The sequence below is a fragment of the Oreochromis aureus genome, linkage group 8 (genome assembly GCF_013358895.1).
Source record: "Oreochromis aureus strain Israel breed Guangdong linkage group 8, ZZ_aureus, whole genome shotgun sequence".
Classification (NCBI taxonomy): Eukaryota; Metazoa; Chordata; class Actinopteri; order Cichliformes; family Cichlidae; genus Oreochromis; species Oreochromis aureus.
In genome coordinates, this window is record NC_052949.1 from 3288706 (window position 1) to 3303036 (window position 14331).

General features: G+C 46.0%; 17 non-coding genes across 17 annotated transcripts; 6 read left to right on the forward strand and 11 right to left on the reverse strand.

Moving 5' to 3' along the window:
* Window positions 1–74: 74 nt before the first annotated feature.
* trnav-cac lies at window positions 75–147 on the reverse strand. The gene has a single exon. It is a non-coding gene; the product is annotated as a tRNA-Val (tRNA).
* Window positions 148–749: 602 nt separating this feature from the next.
* trnav-aac lies at window positions 750–822 on the reverse strand. Its single transcript has one exon. It is a non-coding gene; the product is annotated as a tRNA-Val (tRNA).
* Window positions 823–1342: 520 nt separating this feature from the next.
* Window positions 1343–1414, reverse strand: trnad-guc. The gene has a single exon. It is a non-coding gene; the product is annotated as a tRNA-Asp (tRNA).
* Window positions 1415–1573: 159 nt separating this feature from the next.
* Window positions 1574–1645, forward strand: trnaq-cug. The gene has a single exon. It is a non-coding gene; the product is annotated as a tRNA-Gln (tRNA).
* A 1967-nt stretch (window positions 1646–3612) lies between these two features.
* trnaq-cug lies at window positions 3613–3684 on the forward strand. The gene has a single exon. It is a non-coding gene; the product is annotated as a tRNA-Gln (tRNA).
* Window positions 3685–4150: 466 nt separating this feature from the next.
* On the reverse strand, window positions 4151–4224 carry trnav-uac. The gene has a single exon. It is a non-coding gene; the product is annotated as a tRNA-Val (tRNA).
* Window positions 4225–4826: 602 nt separating this feature from the next.
* trnav-aac lies at window positions 4827–4898 on the reverse strand. Its single transcript has one exon. It is a non-coding gene; the product is annotated as a tRNA-Val (tRNA).
* A 520-nt stretch (window positions 4899–5418) lies between these two features.
* Window positions 5419–5490, reverse strand: trnad-guc. Its single transcript has one exon. It is a non-coding gene; the product is annotated as a tRNA-Asp (tRNA).
* Window positions 5491–5649: 159 nt separating this feature from the next.
* trnaq-cug lies at window positions 5650–5721 on the forward strand. The gene has a single exon. It is a non-coding gene; the product is annotated as a tRNA-Gln (tRNA).
* A 467-nt stretch (window positions 5722–6188) lies between these two features.
* On the reverse strand, window positions 6189–6262 carry trnav-cac. Its single transcript has one exon. It is a non-coding gene; the product is annotated as a tRNA-Val (tRNA).
* Window positions 6263–6867: 605 nt separating this feature from the next.
* trnav-aac lies at window positions 6868–6940 on the reverse strand. Its single transcript has one exon. It is a non-coding gene; the product is annotated as a tRNA-Val (tRNA).
* Window positions 6941–7692: 752 nt separating this feature from the next.
* Window positions 7693–7764, forward strand: trnaq-cug. The gene has a single exon. It is a non-coding gene; the product is annotated as a tRNA-Gln (tRNA).
* Window positions 7765–8226: 462 nt separating this feature from the next.
* On the reverse strand, window positions 8227–8299 carry trnav-uac. The gene has a single exon. It is a non-coding gene; the product is annotated as a tRNA-Val (tRNA).
* A 603-nt stretch (window positions 8300–8902) lies between these two features.
* On the reverse strand, window positions 8903–8975 carry trnav-aac. The gene has a single exon. It is a non-coding gene; the product is annotated as a tRNA-Val (tRNA).
* Window positions 8976–9724: 749 nt separating this feature from the next.
* On the forward strand, window positions 9725–9796 carry trnaq-cug. The gene has a single exon. It is a non-coding gene; the product is annotated as a tRNA-Gln (tRNA).
* Window positions 9797–11759: 1963 nt separating this feature from the next.
* trnaq-cug lies at window positions 11760–11831 on the forward strand. The gene has a single exon. It is a non-coding gene; the product is annotated as a tRNA-Gln (tRNA).
* A 468-nt stretch (window positions 11832–12299) lies between these two features.
* trnav-cac lies at window positions 12300–12372 on the reverse strand. The gene has a single exon. It is a non-coding gene; the product is annotated as a tRNA-Val (tRNA).
* Window positions 12373–14331: the final 1959 nt, after the last annotated feature.

A 14331-nucleotide genomic window follows, 5' to 3' on the forward strand; every position in this document is an offset into this window, starting at 1 on the left:
AAAAACGCTGGACAAGCAGAGTTGTCTAAACAGTGAACATCAATTCCCTTGTGACCAAAGAAGCAAAAGACCCATGTTTCCGCCCGGTTTCGGACCGGGGACCTTTCGCGTGTGAGGCGAACGTGATAACCACTACACTACGGAAACCCCGCAGGCCTGTTTGTTTAGCTTTCCAATGTGTCTCACTGAGTAAGCTCGCAATCTGACAAATCTGGTGGCATGTTCCTATCATGGCCTTGAAGAAAAGGAGACATTGAGAAGAGACAGACGCAGTCTAGCAAGGAGTCTGAACTGTAGTCTCGATGTTAGGCTCACTTAAACGTTTGACATTTAGGAGTTCACTACAGCAAGCACAGCTCAACATGTGCTGCCCTAAGAACCCCAGAACCTCTGGCAGCAGAACTGTTGCCTAAAGTGGCCATTTGTTTCATTGCCTTGTGCATTGGCTGAAAAAGGCCCAAGTCCTGTGCAGGCCACCTAGAGCCACTCATTTCCAAGAGCTTAGTCTGTGCCTCCATCTTCAGGAAATATGGTGACTGGAGATGTGTTGATTTGTGTGAATTCTGTTGAAATTTGGGCCATAGAGAACTCTTAGCAAGACCAGCATCCAAAGGTTACAAATGTCAGAGGCCTGTACCAGATTTGAGTACTTTCTCTCGTCTGTGTCCCAAACAGCAGTAGAACCCCACAAGTTCAAGCAGTGCCTGCAGTCAGACACTTTTATATCAGGACGCATAAGCAAAGAAGCATGTTTCCGCCTGGTTTCGGACCAGGGACCTTTCGCGTGTTAGGCGAACGTGATAACCACTACACTACGGAAACGGCGCTGGCATACCCTGTAGTCATTAAAGGAGCATTTTAATGCTTTCTTACATTTGTGGACTTTGATGACAGATCATGTAGGACTAGTGAGAAGGAGGAACTCCCATTTGTGTCATTTTTCAAGCATTCCCCACTTATGGCTATATTGACAATGCAAATTGTGATCTCGAGATAGCATCTGTTCTCATGGGAGCTGATCTTGTTGTTAACAAGCTCTTTGATGTCCTTTGTTTGGCAAGCACACAATCTACAGAAGACAAAACCAAGAGACTTATTTGTCAGTAGGGACGCAAGTAAAACAGAGGAAACGCTGGACAAGCAGAGTTCTCTTGGACTAGCAACTCTTCTCATGGGAGCTCTTTCCGAGAAGACCTGTTTGACTTGTGAGCGCACAGGTGGAATTCATGTTTCTTCAAGCCCATTATAGGACTAGATTATTAGATTGACTAGGATCTGGTGCGCGATTAACGTGTGCGTGGTCATTCCAGGTAAAATGCTGAGCAGCGAAGGAGACTGCTCACTCCCCGTCGGGGAATCGAACCCCGGTCTTCCACGTGACAGGCGGAGATACTGTCCACTATACTAACGAGGACCTCTGAAGGGCCACTGTGGTCACGTCAAGCTGGGATTCGCTGCAGGTATGACAGGTAAAATTTGGCTGGCCGTGTAGAAATCCCCATCAGTTTACCAGGAACTACACTACTACACTTTTATGCCTGTTTGACACAGAGCTTTTCTCTGCTTCAGGCAGGGTTCCATGGTGTAATGGTTAGCACTCTGGACTCTGAATCCAGCGATCTGAGTTCAAGTCTCAGTGGAACCTCATTTGGCTTTCTAGCACTTTGCTCCACGGGTACATTAGCATTAGCACACACTAGCATAAGAGTCTAGTCAGTTAAAGAGCAAGTTAGTGGCCCAGTAAATTCCACTCCTCTTGTCTTGGCTGATCTCATCTGCGCATGGTCTTCATGCTGCACCAAACCTCGCTCGTGCTCTTCTGCTGCACTTTCTGCTTCCTGCTGTATCTTTCATTGGCCACCTTGACTCAAGTCAACTTTTCCTCTTGCACTCTTCTCACTTCTAATCCTGTTGCCACCTCTGAAGGCCCCGATCTTCTTGTTGACAAGCTCTTTGATGTCCTTTGTTTGGCTAGCGCACAATCTACCGAAGACAAAACCAAGAGACTTATTTCTCAATAGGGATGCAAGTAAAAAGAGAAAACGCTGGACAAGCAGAGTTGTCTAAACAGTGAACATCAATTCCCTTGTGACCAAAGAAGCAAAAGACCCATGTTTCCGCCCGGTTTCGGACCGGGACCTTTCGCGTGTAAAGGCGAACGTGATAACCACTACTCTACGGAAACCCCGCAGGCCTGTTTGTTTGGCTTTCCAATGTGTCTCACTGAGTAAGCTCGCAATCTGACAAATCTGGTGGCATGTTCCTATCATGGCCTTGAAGAAAAGGAGACATTGAGAAGAGACAGACGCAGTCTAGCAAGGAGTCTGAACTGTAGTCTCGATGTTAGGCTCACTTAAACGTTTGACATTTAGGAGTTCACTACAGCAAGCACAGCTCAACATGTGCTGCCCTAAGAACCCCAGAACCTCTGGCAGCAGAACTGTTGCCTAAAGTGGCCATTTGTTTCATTGCCTTGTGCATTGGCTGAAAAAAGCCCAAGTCCTGTGCAGGCCACCTAGAGCCACTCATTTCCAAGAGCTTAGTCTGTGCCTCCATCTTCAGGAAATATGGTGACTGGAGATGTGTTGATTTGTGTGAATTCTGTTGAAATTTGGGCCATAGAGAACTCTTAGCAAGACCAGCATCCAAAGGTTACAAATGTCAGAGGCCTGTACCAGATTTGAGTACTTTCTCTCGTCTGTGTCCCAAACAGCAGTAGAACCCCACAAGTTCAAGCAGTGCCTGCAGTCAGACACTTTTATATCAGGACGCATAAGCAAAGAAGCATGTTTCCGCCTGGTTTCGACCAGGGACCTTTCGCGTGTTAGGCTTAACGTGATAACCACTACACTACGGAAACGGCGCTGGCATACCCTGTAGTCATTAAAGGAGCATTTTAATGCTTTCTTACATTTGTGGACTTTGATGACAGATCATGTAGGACTAGTGAGAAGGAGGAACTCCCATTTGTGTCATTTTTCAAGCATTCCCCACTTATGGCTATATTGACAATGCAAATTGTGATCTCGAGATAGCATCTGTTCTCATGGGAGCTGATCTTGTTGTTAACAAGCTCTTTGATGTCCTTTGTTTGGCAAGCACACAATCTACAGAAGACAAAACCAAGAGACTTATTTGTCAGTAGGGACGCAAGTAAAACAGAGGAAACGCTGGACAAGCAGAGTTCTCTTGGACTAGCAACTCTTCTCATGGGAGCTCTTTCCGAGAAGACCTGTTTGACTTGTGAGCGCACAGGTGGAATTCATGTTTCTTCAAGCCCATTATAGGACTAGATTATTAGATTGACTAGGATCTGGTGCGCGATTAACGTGTGCGTGGTCATTCCAGGTAAAATGCTGAGCAGCGAAGGAGACTGCTCACTCCCGTCGGGGGAATCGAACCCCGGTCTTCCACGTGACAGGCGGAGATACTGTCCACTATACTAACGAGGACCTCTGAAGGGCCACTGTGGTCACGCTCAAGCTGGGATTCGCTGCAGGTATGACAGGTAAAATTTGGCTGGCCGTGTAGAAATCCCCATCAGTTTACCAGGAACTACACTACTACACTTTTATGCCTGTTTGACACAGAGCTTTTCTCTGCTTCAGGCAGGGTTCCATGGTGTAATGGTTAGCACTCTGGACTCTGAATCCAGCGATCTGAGTTCAAGTCTCAGTGGAACCTCATTTGGCTTTCTAGCACTTTGCTCCACGGGTACATTAGCATTAGCACACACTAGCATAAGAGTCTAGTCAGTTAAAGAGCAAGTTAGTGGCCCAGTAAATTCCACTCCTCTTGTCTTGGCTGATCTCATCTGCGCATGGTCTTCATGCTGCACCAAACCTCGCTCGTGCTCTTCTGCTGCACTTTCTGCTTCCTGCTGTATCTTTCATTGGCCACCTTGACTCAAGTCAACTTTTCCTCTTGCACTCTTCTCACTTCTAATCCTGTTGCCACCTCTGAAGGCCCCGATCTTCTTGTTGACAAGCTCTTTGATGTCCTTTGTTTGGCTAGCGCACAATCTACCGAAGACAAAACCAAGAGACTTATTTCTCAATAGGGATGCAAGTAAAAGAGAAAACGCTGGACAAGCAGAGTTGTCTAAACAGTGAACATCAATTCCCTTGTGACCAAAGAAGCAAAAGACCCATGTTTCCGCCCGGTTTCGGACCGGGGACCTTTCAGCGTGTAAGGCGAACGTGATAACCACTACACTACGGAAACCCCGCAGGCCTGTTTGTTTGGCTTTCCAATGTGTCTCACTGAGTAAGCTCGCAATCTGACAAATCTGGTGGCATGTTCCTATCATGGCCTTGAAGAAAAGGAGACATTGAGAAGAGACAGACGCAGTCTAGCAAGGAGTCTGAACTGTAGTCTCGATGTTAGGCTCACTTAAACGTTTGACATTTAGGAGTTCACTACAGCAAGCACAGCTCAACATGTGCTGCCCTAAGAACCCCAGAACCTCTGGCAGCAGAACTGTTGCCTAAAGTGGCCATTTGTTTCATTGCCTTGTGCATTGGCTGAAAAAGGCCCAAGTCCTGTGCAGGCCACCTAGAGCCACTCATTTCCAAGAGCTTAGTCTGTGCCTCCATCTTCAGGAAATATGGTGACTGGAGATGTGTTGATTTGTGTGAATTCTGTTGAAATTTGGGCCATAGAGAACTCTTAGCAAGACCAGCATCCAAAGGTTACAAATGTCAGAGGCCTGTACCAGATTTGAGTACTTTCTCTCGTCTGTGTCCCAAACAGCAGTAGAACCCCACAAGTTCAAGCAGTGCCTGCAGTCAGACACTTTTATATCAGGACGCATAAGCAAAGAAGCATGTTTCCGCCTGGTTTCGACCAGGGACCTTTCGCGTGTTAGGCGAACGTGATAACCACTACACTACGGAAACGGCGCTGGCATACCCTGTAGTCATTAAAGGAGCATTTTAATGCTTTCTTACATTTGTGGACTTTGATGACAGATCATGTAGGACTAGTGAGAAGGAGGAACTCCCATTTGTGTCATTTTTCAAGCATTCCCCACTTATGGCTATATTGACAATGCAAATTGTGATCTCGAGATAGCATCTGTTCTCATGGGAGCTGATCTTGTTGTTAACAAGCTCTTTGATGTCCTTTGTTTGGCAAGCACACAATCTACAGAAGACAAAACCAAGAGACTTATTTGTCAGTAGGGACGCAAGTAAAACAGAGGAAACGCTGGACAAGCAGAGTTCTCTTGGACTAGCAACTCTTCTCATGGGAGCTCTTTCCGAGAAGACCTTTTTGACTTGTGAGCGCACAGGTGGAATTCATGTTTCTTCAAGCCCATTATAGGACTAGATTATTAGATTGACTAGGATCTGGTGTGCGATTAACGTGTGCGTGGTCATTCCAGGTAAAAGGCTGAGCAGCGAAGGAGACTGCTCACTCCCCGTCGGGGAATCGAACCCCGGTCTTCCACGTGACAGGCGGAGATACTGTCCACTATACTAACGAGGACCTCTGAAGGGCCACCGTGGTCATGTCAAGCTGGGATTCGCAGCAGGTATGACAGGTAAAATTTGGCTGGCCGTGTAGAAATCCCCATCAGTTTACCAGGAACTACACTACTACACTTTTATGCCTGTTTGACACAGAGCTTTTCTCTGCTTCAGGCAGGGTTCCATGGTGTAATGGTTAGCACTCTGGACTCTGAATCCAGCGATCTGAGTTCAAGTCTCAGTGGAACCTCATTTGGCTTTCTAGCACTTTGCTCCATGGGTACATTAGCATTAGCACACGCTAGCATGAGAGTCTAGTCAGTTAAAGAGCAAGTTAGTGGCCCAGTAAATTCCACTCCTCTTGTCTTGGCTGATCTCATCTGCGCATGGTCTTCATGCTTCACCAAACCTCGCTCGTGCTCTTCTGCTGCACGTTCAGCTTCCTGCTGTATCTTTCATTGGCCACCTTCACTCAAGTCAACTTTTCCTCTTGCACTCTTCTCACTTCTAATCCTGTTGCCACCTCTGAAGGTTCCGATCTTCTTGTTGACAAGCTCTTTGATGTCCTTTGTTTGGCTAGCGCACAATCTACCGAAGACAAAACCAAGAGACTTATTTCTCAATAGGGATGCAAGTAAAAGAGAGAAAACGCTGGACAAGCAGAGTTGTCTAAACAGTGAACATCAATTCCCTTGTGACCAAAGAAGCAAAGACCCATGTTTCCGCCCGGTTTCGGACCGGGGACCTTTCAGCGTGTGAGGCGAACGTGATAACCACTACACTACGGAAACCCCGCAGGCCTGTTTGTTTGGCTTTCCAATGTGTCTCACTGAGTAAGCTCGCAATCTGACAAATCTGGTGGCATGTTCCTATCATGGCCTTGAAGAAAAGGAGACATTGAGAAGAGACAGACGCAGTCTAGCAAGGAGTCTGAACTGTAGTCTCGATGTTAGGCTCACTTAAACGTTTGACATTTAGGAGTTCACTACAGCAAGCACAGCTCAACATGTGCTGCCCTAAGAACCCCAGAACCTCTGGCAGCAGAACTGTTGCCTAAAGTGGCCATTTGTTTCATTGCCTTGTGCATTGGCTGAAAAAAGGCCCAAGTCCTGTGCAGGCCACCTAGAGCCACTCATTTCCAAGAGCTTAGTCTGTGCCTCCATCTTCAGGAAATATGGTGACTGGAGATGTGTTGATTTGTGTGTGAATTCTGTTGAAATTTGGGCCATAGAGAACTCTTAGCAAGACCAGCATCCAAAGGTTACAAATGTCAGAGGCCTGTACCAGATTTGAGTACTTTCTCTCGTCTGTGTCCCAAACAGCAGTAGAACCCCACAAGTTCAAGCAGTGCCTGCAGTCAGACACTTTTATATCAGGACGCATAAGCAAAGAAGCATGTTTCCGCCTGGTTTCGGACCAGGGACATTTCGCGTGTTAGGCGAACGTGATAACCACTACACTACGGAAACGGCGCTGGCATACCCTGTAGTCATTAAAGGAGCATTTTAATGCTTTCTTACATTTGTGGACTTTGATGACAGATCATGTAGGACTAGTGAGAAGGAGGGAACTCCCATTTGTGTCATTTTTCAAGCATTCCCCACTTATGGCTATATTGACAATGCAAATTGTGATCTCGAGATAGCATCTGTTCTCATGGGAGCTGATCTTGTTGTTAACAAGCTCTTTGATGTCCTTTGTTTGGCAAGCACACAATCTACAGAAGACAAAACCAAGAGACTTATTTGTCAGTAGGGACGCAAGTAAAACAGAGGAAACGCTGGACAAGCAGAGTTCTCTTGGACTAGCAACTCTTCTCATGGGAGCTCTTTCCGAGAAGACCTTTTTGACTTGTGAGCGCACAGGTGGAATTCATGTTTCTTCAAGCCCATTATAGGACTAGATTATTAGATTGACTAGGATCTGGTGTGCGATTAACGTGTGCGTGGTCATTCCAGGTAAAAGGCTGAGCAGCGAAGGAGACTGCTCACTCCTCGTCGGGGAATCGAACCCCGGTCTTCCACGTGACAGGCGGAGATACTGTCCCCTATACTAACGAGGACCTCTGAAGGGCCACCGTGGTCACGTCAAGCTGGGATTCGCAGCAGGTATGACAGGTAAAATTTGGCTGGGCGTGTAGAAATCCCCATCAGTTTACCAGGAACTACACTACTACACTTTTATGCCTGTTTGACACAGAGCTTTTCTCTGCTTCAGGCAGGGTTCCATGGTGTAATGGTTAGCACTCTGGACTCTGAATCCAGCGATCTGAGTTCAAGTCTCAGTGGAACCTCATTTGGCTTTCTAGCACTTTGCTCCACTGGTGCATTAGCACACGCTAGCATAAGAGTCTAGTCAGTTAAAGAGCAAGTTAGTGGCCCAGTAAATTCCACTCCTCTTGTCTTGGCTGATCTCATCTGCGCATGGTCTTCATGCTGCACCAAACCTCGCTCGTGCTCTTCTGCTGCACTTTCAGCTTCCTGCTGTATCTTTCATTGGCCACCTTGACTCAAGTCAACTTTTCCTCTTGCACTCTTCTCACTTCTAATCCTGTTGCCACCTCTGAAGGCCCCGATCTTCTTGTTGACAAGCTCTTTGATGTCCTTTGTTTGGCTAGCGCACAATCTACCGAAGACAAAACCAAGAGACTTATTTCTCAATAGGGATGCAAGTAAAAAAGAGAAAACGCTGGACAAGCAGAGTTGTCTAAACAGTGAACATCAATTCCCTTGTGACCAAAGAAGCAAAAGACCCATGTTTCCGCCCGGTTTCGGACCGGGGACCTTTCGCGTGTAAGGCGAACGTGATAACCACTACACTACGGAAACCCCGCAGGCCTGTTTGTTTGGCTTTCCAATGTGTCTCACTGAGTAAGCTCGCAATCTGACAAATCTGGTGGCATGTTCCTATCATGGCCTTGAAGAAAAGGAGACATTGAGAAGAGACAGACGCAGTCTAGCAAGGAGTCTGAACTGTAGTCTCGATGTTAGGCTCACTTAAACGTTTGACATTTAGGAGTTCACTACAGCAAGCACAGCTCAACATGTGCTGCCCTAAGAACCCCAGAACCTCTGGCAGCAGAACTGTTGCCTAAAGTGGCCATTTGTTTCATTGCCTTGTGCATTGGCTGAAAAAAGCCCCAAGTCCTGTGCAGGCCACCTAGAGCCACTCATTTCCAAGAGCTTAGTCTGTGCCTCCATCTTCAGGAAATATGGTGACTGGAGATGTGTTGATTTGTGTGAATTCTGTTGAAATTTGGGCCATAGAGAACTCTTAGCAAGACCAGCATCCAAAGGTTACAAATGTCAGAGGCCTGTACCAGATTTGAGTACTTTCTCTCGTCTGTGTCCCAAACAGCAGTAGAACCCCACAAGTTCAAGCAGTGCCTGCAGTCAGACACTTTTATATCAGGACGCATAAGCAAAGAAGCATGTTTCCGCCTGGTTTCGGACCAGGGACCTTTCGCGTGTTAGGCGAACGTGATAACCACTACACTACGGAAACGGCGCTGGCATACCCTGTAGTCATTAAAGGAGCATTTTAATGCTTTCTTACATTTGTGGACTTTGATGACAGATCATGTAGGACTAGTGAGAAGGAGGAACTCCCATTTGTGTCATTTTTCAAGCATTCCCCCACTTATGGCTATATTGACAATGCAAATTGTGATCTCGAGATAGCATCTGTTCTCATGGGAGCTGATCTTGTTGTTAACAAGCTCTTTGATGTCCTTTGTTTGGCAAGCACACAATCTACAGAAGACAAAACCAAGAGACTTATTTGTCAGTAGGGACGCAAGTAAAACAGAGGAAACGCTGGACAAGCAGAGTTCTCTTGGACTAGCAACTCTTCTCATGCGAGCTCTTTCCGAGAAGACCTTTTTGACTTGTGAGCGCACAGGTGGAATTCATGTTTCTTCAAGCCCATTATAGGACTAGATTATTAGATTGACTAGGATCTGGTGTGCGATTAACGTGTGCGTGGTCATTCCAGGTAAAAGGCTGAGCAGCGAAGGAGACTGCTCACTCCCGTCGGGGAATCGAACCCCGGTCTTCCACGTGACAGGCGGAGATACTGTCCACTATACTAACGAGGACCTCTGAAGGGCCACCGTGGTCACGCTGCTGGGATTCGCAGCAGGTATGACAGGTAAAATTTGGCTGGCCGTGTAGAAATCCCCATCAGTTTACCAGGAACTACACTACTACACTTTTATGCCTGTTTGACACAGAGCTTTTCTCTGCTTCAGGCAGGGTTCCATGGTGTAATGGTTAGCACTCTGGACTCTGAATCCAGCGATCTGAGTTCAAGTCTCAGTGGAACCTCATTTGGCTTTCTAGCACTTTGCTCCACGGGTACATTAGCATTAGCACACGCTAGCATAAGAGTCTAGTCAGTTAAAGAGCAAGTTAGTGGCCCAGTAAATTCCACTCCTCTTGTCTTGGCTGATCTCATCTGCGCATGGTCTTCATGCTGCACCAAACCTCGCTCGTGCTCTTCTGCTGCACTTTCCGCTTCCTGCTGTATCTTTCATTGGCCACCTTGACTCAAGTCAACTTTTCCTCTTGCACTCTTCTCACTTCTAATCCTGTTGCCACCTCTGAAGGTTCCGATCTTCTTGTTGACAAGCTCTTTGATGTCCTTTGTTTGGCTAGCGCACAATCTACCGAAGACAAAACCAAGAGACTTATTTCTCAATAGGGATGCAAGTAAAAAAGAGAAAACGCTGGACAAGCAGAGTTGTCTAAACAGTGAACATCAATTCCCTTGTGACCAAAGAAGCAAAGACCCATGTTTCCGCCCGGTTTCGGACCGGGACCTTTCGCGTGAGGCGAACGTGATAACCACTACACTACGGAAACCCCGCAGGCCTTTTTGTTTAGCTTTCCAATGTGTCTCACTGAGTAAGCTCGCAATCTGACAAATCTGGTGGCATGTTCCTATCATGGCCTTGAAGAAAAGGAGACATTGAGAAGAGACAGACGCAGTCTAGCAAGGAGTCTGAACTGTAGTCTCGATGTTAGGCTCACTTAAACGTTTGACATTTAGGAGTTCACTACAGCAAGCACAGCTCAACATGTGCTGCCCTAAGAACCCCAGAACCTCTGGCAGCAGAACTGTTGCCTAAAGTGGCCATTTGTTTCATTGCCTTGTGCATTGGCTGAAAAAAGCCCCAAGTCCTGTGCAGGCCACCTAGAGCCACTCATTTCCAAGAGCTTAGTCTGTGCCTCCATCTTCAGGAAATATGGTGACTGGAGATGTGTTGATTTGTGTGAATTCTGTTGAAATTTGGGCCATAGAGAACTCTTAGCAAGACCAGCATCCAAAGGTTACAAATGTCAGAGGCCTGTACCAGATTTGAGTACTTTCTCTCGTCTGTGTCCCAAACAGCAGTAGAACCCCACAAGTTCAAGCAGTGCCTGCAGTCAGACACTTTTATATCAGGACGCATAAGCAAAGAAGCACGTTTCCGCCTGGTTTCGGACCAGGGACCTTTCGCGTGTTAGTTAACGTGATAACCACTACACTACGGAAACGGCGCTGGCATACCCTGTAGTCATTAAAGGAGCATTTTAATGCTTTCTTACATTTGTGGACTTTGATGACAGATCATGTAGGACTAGTGAGAAGGAGGGAACTCCCATTTGTGTCATTTTTCAAGCATTCCCCACTTATGGCTATATTGACAATGCAAATTGTGATCTCGAGATAGCATCTGTTCTCATGGGAGCTGATCTTGTTGTTAACAAGCTCTTTGATGTCCTTTGTTTGGCAAGCACACAATCTACAGAAGACAAAACCAAGAGACTTATTTGTCAGTAGGGACGCAAGTAAAACAGAGGAAACGCTGGACAAGCAGAGTTCTCTTGGACTAGCAACTCTTCTCATGGGAGCTCTTTCCGAGAAGACCTTTTTGACTTGTGAGCGCACAGGTGGAATTCATGTTTCTTCAAGCCCATTATAGGACTAGATTATTAGATTGACTAGGATCTGGTGTGCGATTAACGTGTGCGTGGTCATTCCAGGTAAAAGGCTGAGCAGCAAAAGAGACTGCTCACTCCCGTCGGGGAATCAAACCCGGTCTTCCAGCGTGACAGGCGGAGATACTGTCCACTATACTAACGAGGACCTCTGAAGGGCCACCGTGGTCACGTCAAGCTGGGATTCGCAGCAGGTATGACAGGTAAAATTTGGCTGGCCGTGTAGAAATCCCCATCAGTTTACCAGGAACTACACTACTACACTTTTATGCCTGTTTGACACAGAGCTTTTCTCTGCTTCAGGCAGGGTTCCATGGTGTAATGGTTAGCACTCTGGACTCTGAATCCAGCGATCTGAGTTCAAGTCTCAGTGGAACCTCATTTGGCTTTCTAGCACTTTGCTCCACGGGTACATTAGCATTAGCACACGCTAGCATAAGAGTCTAGTCAGTTAAAGAGCAAGTTAGTGGCCCAGTAAATTCCACTCCTCTTGTCTTGGCTGATCTCATCTGCGCATGGTCTTCGTGCTGCACCAAACCTCGCTCGTGCTCTTCTGCTGCACTTTCCGCTTCCTGCTGTATCTTTCATTGGCCACCTTCACTCAAGTCAACTTTTCCTCTTGCACTCTTCTCACTTCTAATCCTGTTGCCACCTCTGAAGGCTTCGATCTTCTTGTTGACAAGCTCTTTGATGTCCTTTGTTTGGCTAGCGCACAATCTACCGAAGACAAAACCAAGAGACTTATTTCTCAATAGGGATGCAAGTAAAAAAGAGAAAACGCTGGACAAGCAGAGTTGTCTAAACAGTGAACATCAATTCCTTTGTGACCAAAGAAGCAAAAGACCCATGTTTCCGCCTGGTTTCGGACCGGGGACCTTTCGCGTGTGAGGCGAACGTGATAACCACTACACTACGGAAACCCCGCAGGCCTGTTTGTTTAGCTTTCCAATGTGTCTCACTGAGTAAGCTCGCAATCTGACAAATCTATTTCCCTCTGTATAGCTGACCACTGTGTCTCCTCATCCTGTCATGTCCGTGGTTTCTCTCGTGCCCCCTCCAGGCTGTCTCTGTGTCCTCCCTAGGGATGGGTACCGGTATCTGGTGACATAAACGGTAGTAACCAGACCGAAAAGCAGCGCACATTTTGGTGCTTTATTTTCCTGAGATGTCATACACTTTGGATTCTAGCCAATCATTTTACCTTTCCAAGGATAGTAGGCGGGCCCTGGTACGTACGTTCTTTTCGAGCAGAGCTACAGATTAAAAATGCCCAAGGTGAAGCGGTCAAAAGTCTGGCTGTATTTCACAGCAAAAGATGCAAACTCAGCAGCCTGCAACAAGTGCTTTAAGCTGATACTGTGCAAAGGAGGTAACAGCTTGAATCTGATGAAACACCTGGCGACGCATAGCGGGTTTTTTTTAAAGCCGAGAAATGCACCGTATTTGATAGCTTGCTGCAAGACCTCACACCAAGCACATCTACTGCGGGTAGATCTGTGCAGCGGGTTAAATTAATGCACGTAAGGTGAACTAGCAAACACCGTCGTAGTTACATGCGGCTGTCTTCTTGTTTGATGGCAGATACTCCCTTCACCCTGGCCAAAAAGGCTAAAATGACCAAAGAAAAAGTGGAAAACAGTTAAACATGAGAGGTTTTTGGACAAAGTTTGTGTTTTTTCCATTGTTTAAGCACTGCTTCCAGCCAAGAGTGAGACCATATATGCCCTATAGCTGCAGAAAAGGCTAACATTGTTATCTTTTTACAAAAAAACAGCTAAGAGGTTTTTGGACAAAGTTTGTGCTCTCCATTCTTTGAGCACCATTTAAGCACCGGCACCGTTTCAAAAGTACCGGTTTGGCACCGGTATCAGATAAAACCTAAACGATACCCATCACTAGTCCTCCCCGTTTTGTCACGTGTGTAATTGCCCTCAGCCATGTCTCCCCAGCTGTTCCCTGTTTGCCCCGTTCTCCTTGTGTATTTATTGTCTGTGCTCACCACCTTTCGTTGTCGCGTCGTCCCCTCATGCTGTGTGTTTTCCACCATGCTTCCTAGTTTCTTGTGCCCAGTTTAGCTCCCTAGTGTCTTCAGTTTTTTGGTTTGAGTTTCATGTTTGTAGTTCCTTGTGTTTAATTTTGGTATTAGTATGATCCCTCAATAAAACTGAGTCCTGCGTTTGGGTCCTATTTCCTGCCTGCTGCACAGCGACAAGATCAGTTTAACAGATGCATGAAGCTGCTTGAATAATTTACAAAACCCCCAGTTTTTAAGCAGTTTTATATCCTTAATGACACATCATATCCTGCATGTGTGTCTACAATCCCTGTGTGTTCTTTTTGTTAATGTAAAGTGATTAAACATGTTTTTTTTCCTTGTTAATTACTGTTTGTCATCAGTGATTTGGAACTTGCTTTTTGTCAGTATTTTTTGTCGGTATGTATGTTCGTAATTAAAATTGTATTCTTATCAACTACTTTCTTACCCTTCATTGATATTTTTTCTCCACTTAATTAAACTATCTCCAAAATGATTCAAAAATGAGAGATTGTGTAGAAACACTGAAAATGATGTCTTATGATACAAGCATATGGTCGCCTACTCAGAACCACAGCTGTTAGCAGCTAAGCAGTGGGACTGGGTTAACTGGTGATTCTAAATTGCTCATAGGTGTGAATGTGAATCTCTCTGTGTTAGCCCTGCGACAGACTGGTGATTCGTTGAAGGTGTACCCTGCCTCTGGCCCTAAGATAAGTTCTCTTATAGGAGATATTAATCAGTCTTATCTTATCTTATCTTATCTTAAGCAATATTTAAGCATTTCAAATTATTTCCACCTACAAGATTAAACATCATTAATCCATAACTTTGATCCAATAAT